Genomic DNA, 25,000 nt, shown 5'->3' on the forward strand with positions numbered 1-25,000 from the left:
TAATAATAATAATAATAATAATAATAATAATAATAATAATAATAATAATAATAATAATAATAATAATAATAATAATAATAATAATAATAATAATAATAATAATAATAATAATAATAATGATAATAATAATAATAATAAAAATAATAATAATAATAATAATTATATTAGTAATGATGATAAATAATCATAGAAAAAAGCGTACATGTTCTCAAATATATCCATATGGCGGAAACTACAATAATCTAATCTTTATTAGAAAAAGTCTGATTTTTACATTTTAAATGATGGGAAATAAAAATATTGTAATTGTTTACCAATGTTTTGAAAACTTTAAACGCTGGTATTGGGAAAGTATTTTTTCTTGACAAACTAATACAGTAACGCCTATAAAACACTTGTGTTACTAGTACAATAACTCAATGGATAAATGAGCGGTAACTTTTATCACAGCACCGAGTTGACTGGTGAATCATTTCTTTCCAACTTGACTATTTGACTAGAGCCTTCAATTCATGCGTCCTAAGTGACGCTAAGGTTTAAAAATATCACCTCCCCTAAGGAAATATGAGCCTTTTTGATATAATGAGAATTGTGATATTGCATCGCTTTTATGCCGGATACTTTAAGTAAAGAAGAAAGAATATTCATGTAGACATTATGGTGTTTAGAGTTTGCATACGTAAAAGATATTTTGATTGTGTAGAGTCTGTGAAAGTAGGTGTTAAGATTTTAATCTGGAGTAATAATAGTGATATAACAATGAAAACACGAAACAAAAAGATATGAGTTCAGATAGTAAAACTCTTCTCATTAATACTAAGAAATAATTTAGTACATATACGTTTGTAATAATACAGCTATTGAAAATATGGTCTTTAGATAAAAAAAAAAGTATGTTTCAAAGTTCACTTACATAGAGGAGAAAAATATCTCAAGAGAACTCTATCAGTTCACTCAATTCAAGGAAATATTTGAGAATTGTTACTTTTATGACTGAAAATAGACAATCTTAAATAAACAATTAAAAAGTTTTAGAGCCTACGCCAGAAGGCGCGTTTCTGCAGCTGAAGCTTTCACCTTTGTCGTTTACGCTTGGACTGTTTGGACAGGTAACAGTTGCCGATGGGAATCTGAGAGAGAAGCGGGTGTTCAAGCCCATAGCAAAGCCAATGTAAAATCAAAATGCTTACTAATATGCTATTTGCGCACCATATGGATATATTGCAAAAGTTTATTGATAATATTAGTTCTCATAACATCACAATGTTATGTTTTTGCATACGAATATTTAGATCTAATATGCAATACGTAGTAATGCTGTGGTCTTGATTATGGTGGTGGTGATGTTATGTTTTTGCATACAAATATTTAGATCTAATATGCAATACGTAATGATGCTGTGTCTTGATTATAGTGGTGTGTATATGGTATACACGTTTATGTTAAAACGGTGAACGTTAGAATGGCCATGTTATCGGCATGGGGGGAAATTTTACTCAAATTTTGAGAAGCACCTAGGAAAGAAGCTGCTATCTGGTATTACCTGGAAAATGAAGAGGTGATCCGAGTTTTCTAATGGTTCGAGTAATTCTCATTAACTGTCTATTAGCGCTTGAACGAGAGAAAAATTTTCGATAACTCTTGGGAATTCTTCATTTTAAAACCCTTTGCTAGGATGTTCGGCTTATGTGTTTTATTTTATTTCATACTTTTCTTTTATAAGATTATTTTATTGAGGTTACACGATTGCTTTCATTAGAAGGAAACTTTCATTCTTTAATGGGCGAAGGCATCTAAGAAGACCTTGACACACGTCCTTATTGGCTGCATGGTTTGACGTCGTCACCTCAGTCCCCCTTATAAAGGAGGGAAAGGTCTTTCATATATATACTATTTTTTCAGAAGTTTTCACAGCTGCATTACGACTCTTCATTATTTATCTAGACCAACATATGACGTCAAAGATAAATGAAGAGCGATAGCTCACTCAGAATGCTATCAGTAGACGTCCTTCTCCCTCCTTCTCCTGTTTCTATAATGTTTCCTGAACTCTACATCACATCCCTCTTCCCGCCGGTACGTGTGCTCTGTACCCCTCTTTGGCATTAATATCAATTCTCTAGGTCTCCCCTCATCTCATAGGCCTTATCTCTCTTTTTAGCATTAAGCCCACTTTGTGTGTGTGTGTGTGTGTGTGTGTGTGTGTGTGTGTGTGTGTGTGTGTGTGTGTGTGTGTGTGTGTGTGTGTGTGTGTGTGTGTGTGTGTGTGTGTGTGTGCGTGTTTGTTTTTGTATGTTTCTCTTGATCTACCAATTATTTTTTTTATGATTATATCGCATCCTATGAATGTCAAGAACTTGGGTTTACTTACAAACCATTTTGCGATTCTGTGCATTTAGAATGAGGTCTCTTCAAAATTCTGGTTTATCAGATTAGAAAATATATATTAAATGACGAAATGTATCTAGAACAATAAGTCATTTCGCGCCGTTATATAAATTCTTAACTGTCAATGAATGAAAGTAGTATGTTTTGCTGTAAAAGAATGTATTAAGGGATTACCTGTATTTCTACGCAGGACACCTATTTTCATTTTGATCTTCGATACATCTGTAACTTAAGAGTCAGATCAAGTATTTTCCTTCATATTTTGACAGGTAAAGATAAAGAACAGGGAGTGATGATGAAAAATACCAGTATTTTTTCCATAAACATTATATTAGTCGATGCCTTTTAGGCATATATATGGAGAGCTTAATTTTTCTTTTTATACTTTACAACTATTATTTCATTACGTAATAGTTAAATGATATTACGAACCAAAATTTTACGTTTGTGTTGTCCTTGGCCCTAAACCATAAATTTCTAATTATTTCCTTCTAAACAAAATAGAAAAGTTATTTTGACTCTAAAACTTTGCTTTTGTATTTAGAATAATTAATTTACATTATTGCTCTATTTTAAATATAGTATGGGTTATTATTGGTTTTCATGTCTCAAATGCCTATCTAATCGTTTTTGAAGTATTGCAAACTAGTTAAATCAATTATAGAAAGAATGTAAAGTATTCTAAAACTGTTCATCTTAATAAGGTAATTCATGAACTGACAAGATCTGTCAAGAAATTTCTCACATTTAGAAGAATTTCGCTATATTTCAGAAATATTCTCAAATCTTACAAAATGTTATTCACTTTTCCAGAAGTTTCTAGAACGTTTCAGAACATTCTATTCAATGTAAAAAAAATCCAGAATATTCTAAAACTTTCTAGAATACAGTAGAAATATGTAGAATACTAAAAAATATATATTTTCTAGAATGATTAAGAAAATTGTAAAGTAGGTTCAAGAATATTCTAGAAAGATTGAAAACATCCTGGAACACATTCTAGAAAGACTACGCATATTCTAGAGTACTGCCTGAGAATATAAAGATTGGGGCTTGCGGACCACCAATAAGTTCTTCTTTGTCTGCCTGAGAATACATATCACAAGAGTTGAAATGCCATCAAGAGGCTGCTGTCATTCTCCAGGTGTATTCTCCTACATATGTGATAAATTCATCAAGACAAGAGCAAAGAAGTTCTCTGTGATAGCATCTGAAAAAATGTGTGAAGCTTACAAAGCATATTTTGGTGTGGCACTTTGGCACCAAGACAAGTCCTGGGCACCTCGTTTTGCTTGTGAGCATTGTAAGAAAACACTAAAAGGTAAGATACCTGTTGTTATTTTTTCAATTGATAAACACAATTGATATAAAATAAGTTTAACAGAAACTCAAACTGATGCTCTTTTACAGGATGGTATAGAGGGGAAAACAGAGCCATGAAATATAGTGTAATTCTCTCCAATCCTTTTCTTTTTTCGGGCAAAAACCATTGTGGTGCATAGAAATACCTAACAGAGTTATATGAATATGACAAATGAATAAAAGCAGAACAAAGTTAAGGAGACAAGAGTAGAAAGGGAGAACAGCTAAAGCGTTGAGAGGTGGACGCAAGCTGAGGATGAGACAACATCCGATTTATGTAAGAGTTATATTGCTACAAATGTATAATAGTGTATATATAGCGTGAGAGACGTAGGAATTGATCTATAGAGGATATAAATATATATAAACAAATCATTGGAAGAGAGGGATGTCTCTACTTATCAAAACAAAAACCCAATTAATTGTTGGTAGATGACTGGGCAAGTAGGGTGAAGGGATGTGTCGAGGAATGTAGAGGAGAAAATTAGAGTGAAGGGTACGTATACAGGTAGAGGGAAGATGAAGAAGACGGAGGTTGGGAACAGGATGAGTGAGAGTACTATATGACGGAAAGTACCAATGAAGGCTAAGTAAGATCAGCTATTAGGTTTCAAGTATCCAATAGAGAGGAGAGGAAGAGGCTTCACATAAGGTAAAGGAAAAATACGAGTGGATTGAATATTGTTAAGAGGGTATATGTGTTGGCGTGTACATAGGTGTGTGTGTGCGCGCAAGTGTGTGTGTGTGTGTGTGTGTTTGATTGTTTGTGTGTGTGTGTGTGTGTGTGCGTGTATGTGTGTGTCTGTGTGCCTGTGTGCGCGTGTGTGTGCGCGCGTGTGTGCTCGTCTAAACTTAAAGATGTGTAAAAAAATAGAAAACATAGATATTTAGAACGGAAAAGAAAGAAAGCGAGAATATGTGAAAGTTGGAAAGGGAGAGAGAGAGAGAAATATGAACATAGGTAGAGAGAGACAAAGAGAAAAGGCATAATGTGTAATCTTTAAAAGGACTTAGGGAGAATTTCGGGGATTGAAAGGGGACGGGGACGGAGAGGTTGAGAAAGGGGAAAAGTTGAAGGAGGAGAGGGAGAAGTAAGAGAAACAGGAGGAACAGGAGAAGGAGGAGTAATAGGAGGAAAAAAGCGAGGACAGGAAATAGGAAAAGGAGGATGGGAGGGGGTGAAAGGCGTTGAAAGAAAATGTTAAGGAAGAGAAGAAAGTGGAGTAAGAGAAGGAGGAATAGAATGAGGGTGAATACACAGACGAATTCAAGGACGAGGAGGATAAGGAAGAAAATGAGGAAAAATGAGTGGAGGAAAAGAAAGATCAGGAGAAGGAATAGAGGAGAAAAATGACAAAGACGAGTAAGAAAGAAAAAAGAGGAGGATCAGGAATAAGAAGAGGAAATAAAAGGATGAAGAGGATGAGGAAAAAGAGAAAAATGATATAGAGGAGGAACAAGGGAAGGAGGAGAAGATGTGGAAGGAGGAAGAAGAGGAGAAGGAAGAGGTGGAGAAAAGGCGTTGAAATAAAATGATAAGGAAGAAGAGAAGGAAGTGGAGGAAGAGGAGAATGAGGAAGAGAATGAAGGTGAATCAAGAGGAGCATCAGGAATAAGAAGAGGAAATAAAAGGGTGAAGAGGACGAGGAAAAAGAAGAGAAAAATTATATAGAGGAGGAACAAGGGAAGGAGGGGAAGATGTGGAAGGAGGAGGAGGAGGAGGAGGAGGAGGAGAAGGAGGAGGTGAAGGAATAGGAGCAGGAGAAGGAGGGAGGGGAGGACAAAAGAAGTAGTCGCAAAGGGAATCACATATTACTGAAACAAGCCTGAGACCTCGCTTGGAGGGAGAGAGAAGAGACAAATGATCTTCGTATGACCTTGGTGTAACTGGAGACGAGGGTTTCCATCCTTCTTGGAACACTCGAGGAGCTGGAGGACTCCGAGTGAGTCGGTGACGAATGAAATTAGACGTCCGAGCAGGGATAAGTGAAATTACTGACAAGAGAAACACGCCTCTCAGCTAACAGGCTTAAAGGAGAAAGTGTGTGTGGAGGGACAGAGGAGTGAGGAAATGGGGGGGAGTGGAAGGAGGGGGAGGGGGGAGGGGGAGTGGTGGGAGGGGGAATGGGGAGGGGGAGGGGGAGGGGAGGGAGGGGGAGTATGTAAGGTGGGTCTACGCCTTGGGAGGAGGGCTTGGATATATATATGGAAACCAAGAAGAAGAAAATTAAAGAGGAATGAGAGATGAAGAAGCAAAACAAATATAGATTAATGAATAATTGGATAAGCAAAGGAAAAGAAAAGGGGGTAAATACGATTGTCTTAAAAGAGGGAAGAGAATGTGGGTGGGAGCGAGACCTGCAAAGTGTCGGAATTGGACCCAAGGTCTCGACTTGCCTCAAAGTCGATGGTCAGGTCGTGGTAAGAAAGTGAAAGAGAACGAAAGGAAAGAAAAATAATAAGACCAAAATTATCACATTATATTGCGGTGACAAATCGAGCTCGAGCTCGACCTTTGTGTCCATAACGAGGTCAGAGACAGCAACTAGGGTCGCGTCATGAGAAGAAAGGAAAGAAGACACTAGAATAAAAAAATAAAAAATAAAAAAAAATAAAAAAATCGAAAAAGGAAGAGAGAGGGCAACGAGGAGTAATGGCCCGAACCTGCCTTGAAAGAAAGGAGAGGTAACAAAGAGACAGAACAAAGGAAGTAGTAGAGAGTGGTGGATAAGGAAAAAGAAAGAAATAAAAAGAAGAAAAAGAAGAAGAAGAAGAAGAACGCGAAGAAGAAGAAGAAGAAGAAGAAGAAGAAGAAGAAGAAGAAGAAGAAGAAGAAGAAGAAGAAGAAGAAGAAGAAGAAGAAGAAGAAGAAGAAGAAGAAGAAGAAGAAGAAGAAGAAGAAGAAGAAGAAGAAGAAGAAGAAGAAGAAGAAGAAGAAGAAGAAGAAAAAAGAAGAAGAAGAAGAAGAAGAAGAAGAAGAAGAAGAAGAAGAAAAAGAAGAAGAAGAAGAAGAAGAAAAAGAAGAAGAAGAAGAAGAAGAAGAAGAAGAAGAAGAAGAAGAAGAGGAAGATGATGATAAGCATCTCTTTTCTCCTTAGATAATGTCACGGTAAATAGGTGAAGTCATTGAGTCGGTAAATGCAAGATTTGAGCGGAAGATAGAATCGAAGTCTAGAGGACGTTAGTGGTTATCTGTGTTCTTTTTGAGAGTAAAGATTAGAGTCCAATAGTAACAGAATGCTTCATAGCTTAAGTTTAGAGACATATCACTAAATTCTCTAAAATATCGATGGCATAAAACATATGTACTATTTCACACAAGTGAAAAAGGGAAAGTAAAAAGGCAAAGGAAGGTATGGAGAAGGAAAGAAGAACTAGAATGAGATAAAAAGAAATAGTGGGTGGTAATGGGGACAGTAACAAAAAAATTGAAATGTGACAGGAGAGGGGAGAAATGAAAGGGGGAGATGAAAAAAGGGATTTGGAAGAGTCTAGGTTTAGGTGAAAGGGAAGAAAAGAGGAAGGAGAAGTATCAAGAGGAAAGGGAGGGAGGAGGGGGAATGTAAAAGGGAAGAAAACGGAGGGAGAAAATAAATAATAAAAGATAATGGGAAGGGAGAAAAGGAGAGTGAGGAGGAGGAGGAGGAGGGGGAAAAAGGAAGAGAAAAGCAGAAGGGAAAGGGTAATAAGTAGGGGAAGGGGTAGGGAAAAGGAAATATGTAATAGGGAGTGGAAGAGAAAAACAAAAGGTATGGAGATAAGAAATGGGAGGAATAGGGAGTATGGGAATGGGAAAGAAAAAAGAAAGAAGAAAAGGGAAAATAGGATTGAGGAAAGGGAAATAGAAAGACGACAGAAGAAGGGAAAAGGCGGAAAGAAAGGATGATGGAAAAGAGGAAGAGAAAGGGGATGGGAAGAGGGAGCGGAAAAGGTAAATAGGAAGAGAAAGGGGAGAGAAAAGGGAAGGGGAGGAGAAAGAAGAACAGGATGGGTTTGGGGAAGATGAGTGTGAACGGTGAAGGGAAATGGGGAAAGGGGGAAGGAGGAGGACGGGAAGAAGAAAAACGGAAAAGATAAAGGAGTGGGGAAAAGAGTAAGAGAGGAAAGAGAGGAAGGGGAAAGAGAGGGAAGGTGGAAGGATAGGAAAAGGAGAGAGGTGAAGAGAAGGAGAGAGAGAGAGGGAGTAGGGATGGATAAGGGAAAGGAGAAATAGAAAGGGAAAGGGACGTGAAGGAGAAAGGAAAGGGAAAGGGAGAATTAAGAAGGATATAAATATGAAGTGAAAGATGAAGGATCTAAGGAAAGAGAAGCGGAGGTGGAATGGGGAAGTGGAGATGAAAAGAAAAGGAAGAGGAAAAAGTAAAGGAGATAGATGAAAATGTATCCTTTCCCCTTGTATAGTTATATGTCAATTTATTATCATTTACTACTTACCTGTTTGTTTGTTATTCAACTATACCAATGCATTTATTTATGTATTTTAATTGTTATTTACATTGTTATAGTTTTAATTTATTATTAATATGATTTTTTTTTTTTTTTTTTTTTTTTTTTTTTTTTTTTTTGTTGTTTTTTTGCATCCGACCTAGATATGGATCAAAAGGTCTCCTGTCGGCATGCTTTGCCTTTGTAATCCTTTGTATTGGGATGGGAGTGGGTGGGGAAGGGAAAGGGTTGGGGAGGGGAAGGGGAGGGGAAGGGGAGGGGTAGGGGAGGAAAAGGGGAGGGGAAGGGGAGGGGAAGGGGAGGAAAAGGGGAGGGGAAGGGGAGGGGAAGGGGAGGGGAAGGGGAGGGGAAGGGGAGGGGAAGGGGAGGGGAAGGGGAGGGGAGGGGAAGGGGAGGGGAGGGGAAGGGTAGAGGAAGAAGAATGTGGAAGAGCTAGAGGGAAAGGAAGGAATATGTAAATGTAGGAGAATGGGAATTGGAAAGAAGAAGAGAGATGGAAGAAGTTGAAATGGACAGGGGATAGAAAGGTAAAGGTAAGTGGAAGTGAAAAAGGCTGCAGAAAAGGAAGAAGGAATTGGAATGGGAAGGGAAAGGATAGGAAAGGAGAATGACAATATGCAAAGAAATAGGATGGAGAAAGTCAGATTGAAGAAACGAAACAGGAAGCGGAGAAAAGAAAACGGGAGATGATAGAAAAAGAAGAAAAAAGAAAAGAAAAGTGGAAGAGACAGAGCTCGAAAAGGTGGCACAGAAATGAAGGAGTGACTGTGGAGAGATTAAAGCATAGTGGGGAAGAATTTTGAGATGAATGACGAAAGAAAATGGGCCCAGGATTGAGCATTAGAAAAATTAGGGAACAGAAAATGGAGAAAAGTGGAAAAGATGAGAGTGGTTTAGAAAAGACAAGAATAGAGGTTGACGTAATATAATTGAAAAAGAAAAAATGGAGTTTGTAATAGGCTTAATTGGAAAGCAAATAGAGGACAAAGCGAAATTAAATAAATACAATATAAACGAATGGATGAAAGAATATAGTGTATAAAAGATTAAAAAATAAAATGGCTGAGATGCCTAATTACCTTAATGAGTAGATACATTAATAGAAAAATAACAAAACATATGAGTAGATAAATAGACAAGAAATTAGTTGAATAAGTACATAATTAATTAGTAAATATATTGATAGATGAGTTCATACTAAGACAAATAAATAATGAATATAAAATTAAAGAATAAGTGAATAGATAAATATATGCAGAGGTATTTAACAAATGATCCAGTATACAAATATATGAATGAATAAAAATTGAATATATAAATATGAGAATACAAAATGACTAATTAGATAAATGATTAAATATATATATAGATAGATAAAGAGATAAATGTCTAGAGTTAATATATAAAACAAATAGAGAGATAATTGAAATTTGATTATAGTAATGAAATTATAAATAATCCTATAACTAAATATTAAATACATAAGTATAAAAAAGTTAGTAAATCAATAAACATATAAGTGATTAATTGAACAAGTAAATATAGTAACATACAAACACCCAGAAGCACACACACATACAAAAACGCACACACACAAATACGCACACACACACACACACACACACACACACACACACACACACACACACACACACACACACACACACACACACACACACACACACACACACACACACACACACACACACACACACACACACACACACACACACACACACACACACACACACACACACACACGCACACACACACGCACACACACACGCACACACACACGCACACACACATACACACACACACACACACACACACACACACACACACACACACACACACACACACACACACAAATATATATATATATATATATATATATGTATATATATATATATATATACATATACATATACACGAACAAACATCGCAAAGTGACATTATGATTAGTATGTGCACAGGTGGCTGATGAGGCCAATACATCGCCTGTGCACACGATGACAATGAGGGCAGATATGGTGATAAGTATGGGGTTGGTTAGTGGTTGCCCGTTGTTCTGAGCGTTCTTTACGACATGTTATCTTCTCTTTCAGTTTAATCGTTCTCCTGGCTTCTAGACTCTGAACTTCATTGGTGATTGTAGTTCTTCATTTAGGGTGATCACAGTTAGCTTCTTCCCAGGAATCAGTATTGATGTTACAGTGGTCCAGGTAGCGTTTGATAATATCTTTGTACCTTTTCCTGTGGTCTCCACGAGATCGTTTGCCGTGGGTCATTTGAGCGTAGAGAACTTGGGTAGGGAGACGATCGTCTGGCATCTTGTTGACATGGCTAGCCCAACGAATCATATGCTAGGTAATCGCGGCTTCTATGCTTTGGGAGTGAGCCTCTATTAGGACGCTGGCGTTGGTGCGCGCGTCATGTCAAGAGATTCCTAGTAATTTAGGTAGACATCTCTGGTGAAATTTCTCCAGAACCTTGATGTGACGTGCATATAGTACCCACGTTTCTGCGCCATACAGAAGGGTTGGGATGACGACGGCTTTATAGACAGCGATCTTAGTTTTCTTACAAATGTTGTGATTATTGAACACTCTTTGCCTAAGTCGCCCGAAAGCTACACTAGCACTGGATATATGGTGTTATACTTCAGCGCCAAAGTTCGCTGTTTGTGACGGGAAACTGGCAAGGTAAGAGAAACAATCCACTTCCTCTAGAAGTACACCATTTACGGTGATTGAGGGTAGTGAGGGAGTAGTATTAGATGAAGGCTGGTAGAGGACTTTGGTCTTGCCCTAGTGAAGGCATCCACTATAACCTGGAGATCTTCGGTACAGGAGTTGACAGAGGTGTCGTCAGCGTACCGTATTTCTACAACGGAGGTGGTTGTGGTTTTCGTGGTTGCTTTCAGGCGGTTGATGTTGAATAGTTTGTCATCAGTACGGTACGTCAGTTGCACACCTAAAGGTAAGTCGTCCTCAATAATGTGGAGGATAGCAGCCAGAAAAAGAGAGAAGAGAGTAGGTGCAATGACACATCCCTGCTTTACTCCAGTACGGACATCTATATGGTCCGTTATATCACCATTGCAAAGGATGAGGGCCTGCATATTATCGTGGAAAAGTCTCACTATGTTAATGTATTTGTCAGGGTATCCAAAACGGGGCAGGATCTTCCAGAGAATGCTGCGATTGTTTTTCCTCTGTCCCACTTTATGAAGTCCATTCTATCAATGCGCTCTTTTCCTTTCATGATTCTGTAAACGATTAGTAGGTCCCCTCGTTCTCTTCTTTGTTCCAGGGTCGGTAATTCCAGTTCGGCCAGTCTTTGTTCATATGTCAGGTTTGAAAGTGTTGGGGCTATCTTTGTCGTTACTCTTTGTATTCTTTCTAATTTTTTTATATATCTTTTTTGTACTGGGTGACCATATCAGCGTTGCATATTCCAGTTTTGGTCTTATCAGTGTTTGTAATATTTTCTTAATCCTTTCCTTATCCAGGTATTTAAAGGCAACCTTTATTGATCCTATCAAATTGTATGTTTCTCCGACTATATATGTATATATATATATATATATATATATATATATATGTATATATACATACATATGTATATATATATACATATACATACATATGTATATATATGTATATATATATATATATATATATATATATATATATATATATATATCAACTCAATGAAAATAAAAAGGAAACCTTGGTTTTCTCTGGAAAGATAGTTCCCACCAGTCACTCACTGATGTACAATACTTTTGTAATACATGGAATTCGAGGATTGGAGCAACACAGCCTTAACCCGTGGCGTCAATTTCATATTTCAAGATAAACACAAAGATATAAGATTTATAATCTCATATTCTATCATACTCTTTTCGTGGAAGACATCTCCCGTCAGTCTCGCAATGGTGGTGAATTTAGTGGGTTTTTTTTTGTTTGTTTTTTTATCGTAGAAAAAATATGATTTAATATTTTTCATGTTTTAATCAGGAATTTCTCAGGAGGGATGGCTCCCACCAGTCATTCACTGATGTACGGTATTTTGGAAACAGTTATTTCAAGGTGCGGAGCCTCTTAGGTGCGAATCGCCCATGAACGAAGCGAGCGTCGCCGCAATCCTAGCCCCCACGGCAGAGCCGTGGCCACGATTTTTTTCTTTTTCTTTTTCAAAGTTTTTCCCAGTGATTTCTCAAGGATGATGGCTCCTGCTAAGCATTTACTGATGTTCAGTATTTTCAGAAGACATGGAATTAATGGGGCGGAGATCCCTGGGAGCCGCAGGCCTTGCCCCCACGGCATAGCCATGGATAGTAACGTATACTATATATATATGTGCACATACATACATATGTGCACATACATACATATATATATATATATATATATATATATATATATGTGTGTGTGTGTGTGTGTGTGTGTGTGTGTGTGTGTGTGTGTGTATGTGTGGTGCCGTCGATTGATTTAGGATGTGTTTAACCAAGAGCACCTCCAATGGGAGTGATCAGAGATACCCACATAAGAACGATTTGGGAAATAAAAAAAATCAAGGTATACGCTGCCACCACCCAATCGTCTATATGGATATATCTGACCATAAATGGAAACTGCTCCTTGTTATTCACGTCTGACTCCGTCCCCTTTCCTCAGGTCGTTCGGGGTTGGTTCTGGGTAGCGAAAAGGCCTATGCCCAAGTGGGGGTAGTAAAAGAATATAAGCCACCAATAATGTGGGGCCACCAATAATGTGGGGGTAGTAAAAGAAAATAAGCGAAGGTCTGCTATGTGTTAATTATTACACTGAAGCAAAAATATAGTAAGGAAATACAAAAGTATATTGTGGTTTTCTCCAACTAGACAATCTATTGATCCTTACAATATGAAAAATATATGGGTATGCGAGACATTTAATAACAGTTTTTTCTTTCTTATGGGCATCATAAGTAAGGTCACAGGCACGTGGAAAAACGTAGTTATTTACGCTCCAACCTTCCGGTCACTGTATAAGTCTACTTACAATATTGTGACTACCTTCAAGCACTGTGTCTACCTTCAACCCCGTATTCTTATTAGAGAACGATCACAGACCGAATTGTACTCTAAGGATTACACTCTCATAGCTAATGTATATACGCAAAGTGTTTGTGAAGTACACTCCCTTAAACCCCTTTTTCCATATCTGTTATCGGAATCATTTTTGGCATCAGATTTAAAACTTAATAATAATAATAACTATCTACCTACTATATCTGCACTATATCATTTAACTCACATATTGACATTTGTTTTCATTAATCTTACAGAACGTGTTCATACCTGTTATCGGAATCATTTTTGGCATCAGATTAAAATTTTAGCTCCGCACAAAAAGAACGAGACGGCTATGTGTTCGTATCTATGGGTAAACTACTAACCTCCCTGTTGTATTATTTCGTAAAACTTCATTTCGCTTCTCAACAGAGCCCCTAGCTGCTACAATCTCTCCCTAAACTATTTCTCTAGTGGAATCCTGAACTGAAAGTTGGGAATTTTTCCTATTACTCTTAAAATTAATGGCCTTAGCTTACGCCTCTGTCCGAACGTTTAGTGACGTCACGGGTGGGCGGAGCTACGGCGCCCGCGCTATGTTCGAGAAACATTCTAATGTCGCGTCGAAACTCAGTTTAACCAAAATCAGCTGAAATATATTTGTAGCTATCTCCTATTGTATGTTCTTCTTCAATGATTATAGTAAGGCTCTTTGCCAACACATCTTGATAGGCAGACATAGAATAGAATAAATTCATGGTCTATTAAGGCTCTATTTTCTACTTTGCTTCTTGGTTGAGTAAAACCGTTACGACGACCCAAATACCCAGTCTCTCAAATCAACACTCAAATAAATAAATAGATAAATAAAACGAAATTCCAAAAATAATATCCCTTCAAAATTCCTGTCCTTACATGGCTCTACGCCCCTCTGAAAGAAAAATTCCGCAACATCACGTGAAGGATTCTATTTGGTGTGGTCCAAATCCCTCTGCAAAAGAAAAAAAAAATCCATCCTGCATCAGAGAGCGATTATCCTTTTGATAGCTTGACGAGGCACTCTCTCCTCAGCACACTCGTAGGTGTACGAATCTCAGGTGACCCGGGGGTACACCAATTTACTGTGGATGTCTCCGTGGACTTTTCCATCAGCCTTCGTATTGGCTGGATTCCCCAATTGACCTCTTACATACTACTTGACTGGACATGCATAGCCGCTACGACCGAGCTAAGCCACGACTCTCTCTTGTGGATTCGCCCCATGGGTGGCACACTACTTCCCCTTCTGTGGGCTCACCTCTGGGCAATCGGCGATTGTCCACCAGGTCCTGAAGTCCTACACCTTGTCAAGCGGGCAATTGTGAATTTGAGTTGGGTTCATGACCCCAACTCGAGCTAAAGAATTTTCCCATTTTCCAATACTACTCCGAATGAAAGTGCTCGCTAACCATCGTTTGTAGTCCCTCTCCTAGGCTAATATTGACTTCTTTATCCCCCCCCCTAAGTTGACCTTTAGTTCCTTCACCTGGCTGTTGCTGAAATTTCCTTTTACAACATATGAAATATATGCATCCTTAATCCTAGGACATCTCAACCTTACACATGTATAAAAGTATAGGTGGGTTACATTTAAGCTTTATGGTCCAATATATAGGAACATTGAGGGCATCTTTGCATTAATTTGCACGAGCATTCGTTTTTCTTTGGACATATACTGGCACGATATGATCCCTACATTTCCTATTGCAGTTAACTACTGTCATCTTAGCACCTTAAATCACTAGATATGGGACCAACTGGTCGGGTTGCTCCAGTTGATTTCTTCAGCATTCCTCGATGAGCCGTCTTGGTGCACGACGCATCCTTGGTGGTAGTATTTCCACTTCCGGGTCTGGGTGGAACTCTTTTGCAACAGGCTCCACCAACCACTCTTCGGAACCAAAGTAAGGTTTCACTTGAGCAGCAGCTCTCCTTGTCTCCTTTCCTGTGAAGGGATTTCTTAGTCCATATACACTATGTCCTGCTACCACCTCTACCACTGTATAGGGTCCTTCCCACTTGGGATTCAGCTTGCGGCAGGTACCCGGCATCGTAGTTTCTTTCCGGATCCATACTAAAGCTCCCACTTCCACTTTTTGCTCGCCTCTCCTGCGGTTAGCCACATTCTGGTACTCCGTTGTCATCTTGTGGTGGGTCTCTCGGATGACTCGATGAGCGATCTCTGCTTCATCTTCCGTTCCATCCACACCGGGGAGTCTGTGTCGGCTAATCTGGGTGGATGTCTTCCGAAGAAGGCGAAGTAGGGAGTATGTCCAGTGGAGGTGTGTGTGGCTCCATTCATCTTCCTCTGACAGGCCTGCAGTAGACCCGGCCATTGGTTCGGGTGGCCCTGGCAGAGCGTTGCCAGGATGCTCTTCAATGTTCGATGCATCCGCTCCACCATTCCATTCGCTTGGGGATGGTATGGGGTAGTGTAGAGCAGGGTGATTTGCTGTTCTCCACACAACTTCTTGTAAGCCGTGTTGGTGAATTCTGCTCCATTATCTGTTATGATGCTCTCTGGGGTGCCGTAATCTGCGAAGAACTGGGTTAGGGAGTGTAGTATGTGTTGGTGGTGTTTTGTTCTCAATGGGAAAAACCTAACGAACCTACTGTAGTGATCGATTATGGTCAAAATATACCTATATCCCTGCGACCCGGATACCATATCCGTTAGGTCTATGCCTATTCTCTCCATTGCCTTTGTAGCAGGGGGAACCTCTTTGTATTGCTGTGACAACCCTTGTGTACCCTTGAACCTCTGACAAGTAATGCATTTCTTTACAAAATTACATATATCTACCTTTAAATTTGGCCAATAGAACAGCTCCTCCTGGGTTAGATTCCCATTCATGTCTATCTTCCATCCTCGCTCTCGTCTCTTCTTCCTCTCCCGAATTGGATTCCCATTCCGTTTTATTGTTCATTTTTACCTGACTGCCTTTAATTATGTGTAGTTCCACCTTAACACGTCACTTCCCCACACAATCTCATCCGCTATTTCTATATGGGATATATTCTGTCTCTGATGACTGTACTGCCAATCCACAGGGTACACAAGCTTTGTCTAGGTCGACACACAGATAAGTGAGCTTCAGGTTGGCTAATAGCGTAAATCCCACCGCTCGGCCACCAATAATGTGGTGCCGTCGATTGATTTAGTGTTTGTGTTTAACCAAGAGCACCTCCAATGGGAGTGATCAGAGATACCCACATAAGAACGATTTGGGAAATAAAAAAAATCAAGGTATACGCTGCCACCACCCAATCGTCTATATGGATATATCTGACCATAAATGGAAACTGCTCCTTGTTATTCACGTCTGACTCCGTCCCCTTTCCTCAGGTCGTTCGGGGTTGGTTCTGGGTAGCGAAAAGGCCTATGCCCAAGTGGAGGTAGTAAAAGAATATAAGCCACCAATAATGTGGGGCCACCAATAATGTGGGGGTAGTAAAAGAAAATAAGCGAAGGTCTGCTATGTGTTAATTATTACACTGAAGCAAAAATATAGTAAGGAAATACAAAAGTATATTGTGGTTTTCTCCAACTAGACAATCTATTGATCCTTACAATATGAAAAATATATGGGTATGCGAGACATTTAATAACAGTTTTTTCTTTCTTATGGGCATCATAAGTAAGGTCACAGGCACGTGGAAAAACGTAGTTATTTACGCTCCAACCTTCCGGTCACTGTATAAGTCTACTTACAATATTGTGACTACCTTCAAGCACTGTGTCTACCTTCAACCCCGTATTCTTATTAGAGAACGATCACAGACCGAATTGTACTCTAAGGATTACACTCTCATAGCTAATGTATATACGCAAAGTGTTTGTGAAGTACACTCCCTTAAACCCCTTTTTCCATATCTGTTATCGGAATCATTTTTGGCATCAGATTTAAAACTTAATAATAATAATAACTATCTACCTACTATATCTGCACTATATCATTTAACTCACATATTGACATTTGTTTTCATTAATCTTACAGAACGTGTTCATACCTGTTATCGGAATCATTTTTGGCATCAGATTAAAATTTTAGCTCCGCACAAAAAGAACGAGACGGCTATGTGTTCGTATCTATGGGTAAACTACTAACCTCCCTGTTGTATTATTTCGTAAAACTTCATTTCGCTTCTCAACAGAGCCCCTAGCTGCTACAATCTCTCCCTAAACTATTTCTCTAGTGGAATCCTGAACTGAAAGTTGGGAATTTTTCCTATTACTCTTAAAATTAATGGCCTTAGCTTACGCCTCTGTCCGAACGTTTAGTGACGTCACGGGTGGGCGGAGCTACGGCGCCCGCGCTATGTTCGAGAACATTCTAATGTCGCGTCGAAACTCAGTTTAACCAAAATCAGCTGAAATATATTTGTAGCTATCTCCTATTGTATGTTCTTCTTCAATGATTATAGTAAGGCTCTTTGCCAACACATCTTGATAGGCAGACATAGAATAGAATAAATTCATGGTCTATTAAGGCTCTATTTTCTACTTTGCTTCTTGGTTGAGTAAAACCGTTACGACGTCCATAATACCCAGTCTCTCAAATCAACACTCAAATAAATAAATAGATAAATAAAACGAAATTCCAAAAATAATATCCCTTCAAAATTCCTGTCCTTACATATGTACATATATATAGATGTATATATACATATATATATACGTATATATATGTATTTATATATATGTACATATACATATATATATATATGTATATATGTATGTATATATATATATATATATATATATATGTGTGTGTGTGTGTGTGTGTGTGTGTGTGTGTGTGTGTGTGTGTGTGTGTGTGTGTGTGTGTGTGTGTGTGTGTGTGTGTGTGTGTGTGTGTGTGTGTGTGTGTGTGTGTGTGTGTGTGTGTGTGTGTGTGTACAAGTCGGATGATTGGAAGCAAAGAGGCTTCCTACAGATGAAAATAGTGACTAATCATACGTAACAAAGACAGTGGTGAAAGAAAAATATAAAGTAAAAGCACAAAATTCGGCCCATAGAAATGACAACAGACTAGTAAATTGGGACCACAGAGAGGGGACAGTGGTGGCAGCGAGGGACAAAACGGATAAAACGTAGCGCTACTAATGAAGAGACTGGTGATTAAAATTTTTGCAAAATACTATATCTAAAGGGCTTAGTACAAGATACGGTTATGTGACTAGTGCATCAAACTACAAGCACGTAGCCACGTGCATGCTGACTACAAGGGGACGAGTTACAAGCAATAATGAACGAGGTACGACGAGCTGGTGAATGAGGGGACTACAGCGACGACAAGCTAGTGAACTAGGGGACTATTAGAAATACGAGGTTGACGTACGTGTGAGGATGAACACAAATGGACTTATGAAATTTAAAGATATTGTTATATATAATTTTCATGAAATAACTGCAGAAAAGCTGTATAAAGATCTCAAACAAACAATGGATTTAGAGGATATAGATTACCTTCTTCAGAGTTATAGTGAAAATAAAGCAATTATTCTATAAGTGACGACAGTGGGAATGTAATAGAGAAAAACTAGGAACTCTTGAAGTGATTATAGAAATAGAGGATCTGAACTTAGAGTTAGAAGCACATCAAGGAATGCTGGAATTGAATGTTACAATTGCAATAAATGGGAGCATAAATCACAAGAGTGTTATTATAAAACCATCTGTAGGAACTGCAAAAAATAAGGGTCATGATGAATATCATTGTAGAAACCCACCTTTCTGTTTGTATCAGTAGAAGATAGGACATAGAACACAGAATTGTAGAACAATGCCAAATTTTTGTAATCACCCAGAAACAAGAGGAAGACCCCCAGACACAAAATAAAACAACACTACAGAGCTAACTATAGAAATACAAATAGACATTATTAGGTTAGGGATCGGGGTGATAGAAGGGTGAAAGAAAACACATACATCAAAGACAAATGAAAACGACTATAATAATTAAAAGGACCTCATTGTGGGTAGTGTTTAATAAACCTATTCAAATATTTACTGATACAAGATATGTAGTTAATTTTATAAGTAGCAAATTTTTAATCTAATTGAAACCAGGAGTGAAAATCTTGAAACCAATTCATTACTCTTACTCTTTGCAAGGAGTAACTGGAAGTCTGTTAAAAACATTAGGTAAGGGTGAATTAGAGGTCATCTTATATAAAAAATGAGTATTTGCAGATTCCAGTGATAGCTGTAGAAGAATATGTTTTCCCAGGAGATTTATTGATAGGATTTGCAACTATGAGAAAAGGGAGCATGATCATATGTCCTGCTGAGTTAAGGATTTTGGTGAAATCAGTTAATCCCATTTTTAATCAACCAGACTTAGAGCAAATATCAGTAATAAGAGAATCTCTTGAAATAGATAGGGAAGATAACAATAATAGTAAACCTAACTCAGAGGTTCAAGAAATCCCAGAGATTACTAATTCATCAACTTCAAACGAAGCTTTGCCAATTGTGGAAGGTGGCATAATAAAGTCGATGTTATTACACTCCAGAGCAATTAACAGGGTAGAGGTGCATTTGAAAGGAGTCACTGTACACGCTGAAATTTTAACCATCCCAGAATCAATTAGATTAAAAAGTTTGAAATCGGACTTAGGGGTTTATAACACAAACAAAAACATGGTAGAAATATTAGTGATTAGTACTTTGAATAAAGACAAATTGTTGTGAAAAGGTACACAATTAGAAGCTTCTCAAGTTTGTACAAAACCCATTAAGATTTTAAATGAGAGTACTAAGGAGATGGAAACACGAATTTCATCAGTTTGGTCAGTTCAGGAAGAAACAGGTTTGGGAGAGAAATACAAGAGTCAACTAAAACCTACTAGTTGTCCTGAGTTGAATGAAAGCTTAGTTGCTTTGCCCTTGAAACACAATATAGCAATTCCTTTGACGGGGGAGGTCTTGGGCTAAGCAAATGTTTTAAAACATCAGATGACATTAAAACCAGGGAATCGTCCTACCTTTATACTTGCCTACAGATTACCACATTCCAAACTAGCTATTGTAGAAATATTATTGCAGGCTATTATTGAACATAGTAAAAGTGAATAGAATATTCTTTGATCCTGGTGCCAAAACCAGATGGTACCATACGTCCAGTTATTGGTTATAGGGAAATGAGTAAATAGACTGTACCCGACAGATTACCGTTACCGATGATAGAAGACATTATTTCGAGTTTGGGAACCGAGAATAGGTATTTTAGCACTATTGTTAATAAGTCTGCCCTTTGGCAGATCAAATTACAGGAAGATCCACGAAAATTCACAGCCTTTCCTACACCAACGGGACACTATGAGCTCAAACGAATGACATTTGGTTTATGTAATAGTCCATTAACTTACATGATATCAATGAATACAGTTCTAGATGGGTTGTTAAGAAACACTGCCAGTGTATATATAGATGATATTTAATAGTTTCCCAAAGAGCAGCTGAGAACATTAATAAATTAGATTTGGTATTCTCAATGGTAGTTGAAGCAGGATGGCAATTGAAAATTGAAAATTGTAATTTTTTTGCAGGACAGTGTTATTCATTTGGGACATAAAATAAACAGGCATGGAGTTAGTGCAGTAAATATAAAGGTAGATGCAGTAAAGAACTATCCACTTCCAAACAATATAGAAAAAAGTTGAAGTTTCTTGGGATTGACAGGATAAATTTGGAAATTTATCCAAGGATATGCAGACATAGTTAATCCGTTAAGTTCCCTGTTGAGGAAAGATTCAAAGTTCATGTGGGGAAATGTATAACACCAAACTTTGGCAATTTGAAAGATAAACTTACTAGTTCTCCAGTTCTCATACTTCCTGATTATGATAGGGGTTCATTCTTTGTATTGATGCGTCTGACATAGGGTTAGAAGTCATACTGATGCAAGAGAAAAAGGAACTTTGAAAGCGATAGCTTACAAATCTAGACTTTGTAATAGTGCAGAGATAAACTACTCTATAACAGAAGGTGAAACATTAGCAGTGGTATATTCATTAGAAAGTTTGGTAGATATGATCCTATGATATCCGGAGTGTGGACTGATCATACAGGTATTTAGAACCTCTTTAAGCATAAGAATCTTAGAGCAGATTAGCTAGGTGGCTTACTACACTTCAGTATTATGAGGTTAAGTTTTAATACATTCTTGGTAGAAGGAATATTACAGCAGATGCACTATCTAGAAATATTAGCCAAAAAACGTCAGGGTTGGTCATTTACGTTTGTAGTATAGATGAGCTAGTAACATTAAATGAGGAAATAATAATAAGGGAACAAACAAGAGATAAGACTTGGGAAAAAGTAGCCCAGTATTTGATAAACCCAAGAGGTAATCCTCCAAAACTACCAAAAGGGTATAAGATAAAGGAATTTCATTTAACTAATAGGCCTTTGTATAGAAAAACAGTTGTAAGTTGGAAAAATATTTCTAGGGGCTCAGTGAATCAGTTGGTAATTCCACAAACTCTTGTACATTAGGTATTTAAGTTACTTCACAATAGTGATTGTAGTTCACATCCAGGAAAGGATAAAACTTACAGACAAGTATAACTTGAATATTTTTGGCCAGGTGTGAAAAAAGATATATATGATTATATAGAAGTTTTTTTGAAATGTGCTGAGATGAAGAGAAATATACCCAAACCTGCTCCAATGTTATCACATTCCATCCCGCAAAAACCTTGGGAAAGAGTTTACATAGATACATTTGAGTTACCTATGCCTGAAAATGGATATATATATGTAGTTGTTGCTATTGATTATTTTTCAATATTTTTGTACATTACAACCTCTTTCAAATAAGAAACCTGAAACAATTGCTTCGGTAATCTATTATCAGGTGATCTGGAAGTTCACTACATCTAAGGACTTAGTTTCAGACGATGATACTGAATTTAATAGCAAAATCTTGGAAGAATTGTGTAGGTTATTTAAGATTCATATAGTGAATATACTAGTGAATCATCCTCAGAGCAATGGAGTTGTAGAGGGGTTAAATAAAAAATTACGTCATAGAAGTATGATAAGTCCACACAGTAAAACTTAAGATACTTGGATTCCTTATGTTAAGTGTATCCCGAACAACCAAATTTATACAGCTACAGGAGAAACACTCCATTTTATTATTTGTTTGGGAAGAACAAAAATCCGTATATAATATAGATGATTATATCTCAAATAGGATACATGCATTTCAAGCTATACATCAAAGAGTTAGGGAACATATGAAAGAGTATACACAGGTGAAAAAGCAACAACATAAAATAGCACATAAAATAGAATTACAAATAGGAGATTTGGTCATGGTCAAATTACATACAACCCATTATAAACTTTTACCTTCTCCGAGGTACTCAGGTTCATATAGGATAACTGATTTTGCAGGTGGAAATAAATACAAGATCTTCCACTTAGAAGCTAGAGAAGTATCAATTAGACATGCAGAATATTAAAAAAGAAATAGAAAAAGAACTAGAATAAAATTTTATGATGATATATGTGACACTCAAGGGAAAATATACACAATGTGTTAGTGTCCAGAGGGATATCAGTAGTATGTTTATAGTATCATGTGTGAGATAAGTATTAATCCAAATACTTATTACAGATAGGCCTGGATTTATAATAATTGTTGAAATGTATGGTGCATGCCTGGGATGGAAGACCTGATCTACTGGAACCTTTGGTGTGTCAAACAGATATGCTAACTGGAGTCTTGGTCAGTCATGAAGACTTGGAACCTTGCCAATGTATAAGAACAACTTCAACAAGTATTGAACTATATTTACTTTTATGAAGCATTGAAAGCTATTATGTTGCTTCACTAGTATGTGTCCTAGACAAAAAGTGAAATAAGTGTGAAACAAATGTGAAATTACAGAGACACTACTAATACTAACATATTTATTGCTGTGTATATAACTGTTATAACATACCTCACAGATATACAACCCACCCTCTTTGAAAATGTGAACAATTCTCCATTGAGATTTAACAACTGTTCGAATAATGTCTTATTTTAATTGTTGCTGTTCTTAATAAAGTTTTACAATCAGAAGGAGGAAGACATTAAATACTGTTTGACAGTTTTTCCTGGTTTTCTTGTTGGTAAATTATGTCATTTTAAAGTCTTTGGTTGTAGTGAGTTTTGCAAATTAGTTGACTACATCCAATTTATATCTATATCATAATTGTTTTCAAGGTCATTATATATTTGGTGTTACAGACATTTGTGCATTTTGGAAGGGTTACTTATTTCTTTGTTATGTGTGGCACATATCTTGATGACAATATCCATTTAAGTATGATACTTAATCTTGATTAGCCAGTTTATTAAAAAAAAAAAATTGATAGTAAGCTCCTTGTATATATTTTTCAGGTGTATATATCGATTCCCATGAGAGCACATTTATGTTGTAAGAAGTGCTTTTACTGACCCATCTTCTTTTGCTAAACATTGATAGAATTTCTTTTTGTGAGAAGCAGCCTCAGTATGAATTTATTCAATTATAACTCATCATTTCAGCTCGCAAGACCTATTCTTTAATACTTGTAAGAAAACTTAATGATTTTTTTAGTTTACTTATGGAAAACAGCAGAGGAATATATTTAGCTGTTACTCCAGTTCCTAAGCAAATGTGTCTCCGATTGAGACTCTCAGGATTGGAGGTCAAACCCACAACTGAATACCAAGGTACCACGTTTAACACAGAAAATATCTTGAAGTCGTGTCACCATTTTAAAAGGGTTTGATCTAAGTATCGGTTCCGTATAATTTTATACTAAAATTATTATCTATCTCAACGTAAAACCTTAGCAAACTGGTATGGGCCACGGGGGGCGAGGGACAAAAGCTGCGTCGTCCTCTAAGACATTGGTAAGTTCTCTTGTAGATTACGGAGACTAAGTTTCCATTTGACTCTTTGAAAATGTCATTGCATTCCATCGAAAAATCACTTTCAGCCTAGAGGGAGGTCTCAGTCGAACTGAAATCTTCTCAGATAGAAGCCTAACCTAAATTTTCAGGTCACCTGTTCGTGAAACAAAATTTTTGAAGTAAACTATTATGTGAAACGACCTATGTAGTTTCCTTTTGAGACTTTCCTGTCAGTTCATTTGTATTCATTCAAAGCAAGTTCTAATCAAAGCCAATCTATGAGAGTGAAATTACCCCAGGCATTCACCTGTATGCGAGAGTGTTCATGTTGTGATCCACATCTGTGAACAAGATTTCTCTCTTCTTTTTAATCGGCCTTTGTCTCCTGTACCAAAACTTTCTATCCCTATTATCTTATCTAATTCTTGTAAACACTTATTTACTCCTCTGACTTACAAAGTCAAACAGCATTTTACCACTGGTGTTTGGTGCTTTAACATCAGTATAACCATCAACATATGAATTCCCAGCACCTCCTCCAAAGGAAGTGCTAGGGGCAAGATACTATCAAAGGAGTCTCCGGTGAAACCCATAGCGTACATGAAAAGAAAACTCGTTTCAGAAAAAAAAAATACAAAATGGAACAGCCGTCTTCAGAAAAGAGGGAATAACATTAAACCTGAAGAAGACCCTCAGAAAAGGAAGCCAAGCTACATTTATTTAAATTCTAAAAAAAAAAAAAAAAAAGTGTACAAAAACAATCCTGACAAGTGTAAACAGCTGTAGGGTAGGATTTGGACAA

Source organism: Oratosquilla oratoria, chromosome 28 (assembly GCF_046742065.1).
Source record: "Oratosquilla oratoria isolate Oo_2021 chromosome 28, ASM4674206v1, whole genome shotgun sequence".
In the NCBI taxonomy this organism is placed as follows: Eukaryota; Metazoa; Arthropoda; class Malacostraca; order Stomatopoda; family Squillidae; genus Oratosquilla; species Oratosquilla oratoria.